Consider the following 2,078-nt stretch of genomic DNA (forward strand, 5'->3'; position numbering starts at 1 on the left):
TCAGAATGCGTCTTCTGCACTGTTGTTCCATATCCAAGTGGCTGGAATAGTGTACAGGAACATCTGTGTAGAGTATGGGCTAGAAACCCCAAGGTCAAAGTGGGAAACACCCCCAAAGATGGTAGAGAATGGCCGAGCCAAGATCCTGTGGGACTCCCAGATACTGACAGACCGAATGGTAATGGAAAACCAACCAGACATTGTGGTGGTGGACAAAAAGCAGAGGAAAGCCATTTTGGTTGACATAGCAATACCAAGTGACTGCAACATCAGGAGCTGCAAGGCCACAGCGTATCTAATAGAGAGAGGGAATTGTTTATCCTATTGGGATTTTTTGGGATAAAATAAATAGTTCTCATAGCATCTAGATTATTTCTCAAGGATTGTTTCATGACATTATGTGTTATTTCCAAACTGTCTGTCTTTGTTTTGGGAAGAGTCCTTCACAGCCTTTCTGCAGGTTTAATTATTGAGAAACAAACACTGTCTAGTCAGAACAGGGCTGCTGAAAGTGTTGCTTTAACAGAAGCCTGTATGTTGACTTAAGGGAAAACTGGGACTATTTATACTGACTCTAGTTATGTTTTTTTGGGTGGCTTTTGATTTTGCATTGCTTTGGAAACATCGTTCATTCTTGAAATCAGATAGAAGGGCCATTTTGAATGCCAAGCAAGTTTCTGGTCTTTTGGATGCAATTTTCTTACCTAATATCTGCACACTATTCTTCCACAGATATTGTGTCTCGTGGAAAAAACAGAGCAGATGCTGCCGCAAAGCTCGCAGCTTCTGTGTCTCCTCTTTTCACTTTGCTGCAGACCACTGACACACACACACACTCCTTCCTTCCCTCCTCAGCTGAAGAGAAGCGTGTTTGGACTTCTGCAGGGGCAAAAGTGATAAGGAGCAACCAAGTACAGTAATGAAGGAAAAATAAAAAAATAATATATATAAAAAATAATAAAAATTATATATATATATATATATANGCTGCCACAACTAACAAAATAATTCCTACTACCCAGAGCACCAAACCTAGATCCCACTACTTTTAGGCTACAGACTCCCAAGATACAGAGATATTCATACAGAGACATCAAATACATTACATACTGTATATGCATACATATCTGAGAGAGTTTTGATCATGTAAAGTCCTCCGCTGTGGTTTCTATTTAAGGTATGAAACACTTAATAGCATTAAATATAATTCAAAAGGATTTTTTTGTTTTAGCATGTTTCTAAAATGAACAAAGATGCAATGGCTACCCTTTGATTGTGAGTCAATCTCATTTGTTCCAGATTGGCATGTAAAGCCAATATGGGATGAAGGATGGAACCAAGGAGTGGAAAAGATTCACCTGTCCTTAGAAACTGGTTCACAGTTCTTATATTGTTAGTATTTTTTTAAACATTTTGAACCCTGCAATCTAGATTTAATAAATCCCGATTAAACTTATTAATGCAGGCCATACTTTCTATTCTATTATACATTCTAATTGTCATTTCAGCACCTCACTTTTTCAGGCTTTCTCAGACTTTCTAGACATAAACTCTGATGTATTGATCAGTGATGGATGCTCCTCTCCCTCCTCATGTCCTCAGCTGTTGATGCATGGAGCCTGCTTTGGCAGGTGCGCCTATAGAGGAGGATATGGAGCAGGAGACCTGAGTGGAAGCACAGACTGTATTGCTAGCTAGGCTTGAGCCCAACTGGAGCCATTCAGAAAGCATGCCTAAAACAGAAGAGGGGAGTGCACATGCATTGGGTGATAGTTGATATAGAGTAATATGTGTGTGTGTGTGTGTGTAAAAGGGAGTTAATTAATTTTTTAATAGATTTGTTTTTCCCACCACATAGTACAGAGATAAGCGATAAGAAGGTAAAAAATATAAAAATGTAAGCAAGTGAGGAGAGAAGGGAGAGTGCCGTAGAGCAGGCAGAAAGACGGAAGCATAAAAAATCTGCAGGTGATTTTGGGGCAAAAACAAGCACACCCTCAGAATGCGTCTTCTGCACTGTTGTTCCATATCCAAGTGGCTGGAATAGTGTACAGGAACATCTGTGTAGAGTATGGGCT

Source organism: Cyprinodon variegatus, unplaced genomic scaffold (genome assembly GCF_000732505.1).
Source record: "Cyprinodon variegatus isolate N-32 unplaced genomic scaffold, C_variegatus-1.0 Scaffold1004, whole genome shotgun sequence".
NCBI classification, from domain to species: domain Eukaryota; kingdom Metazoa; phylum Chordata; class Actinopteri; order Cyprinodontiformes; family Cyprinodontidae; genus Cyprinodon; species Cyprinodon variegatus.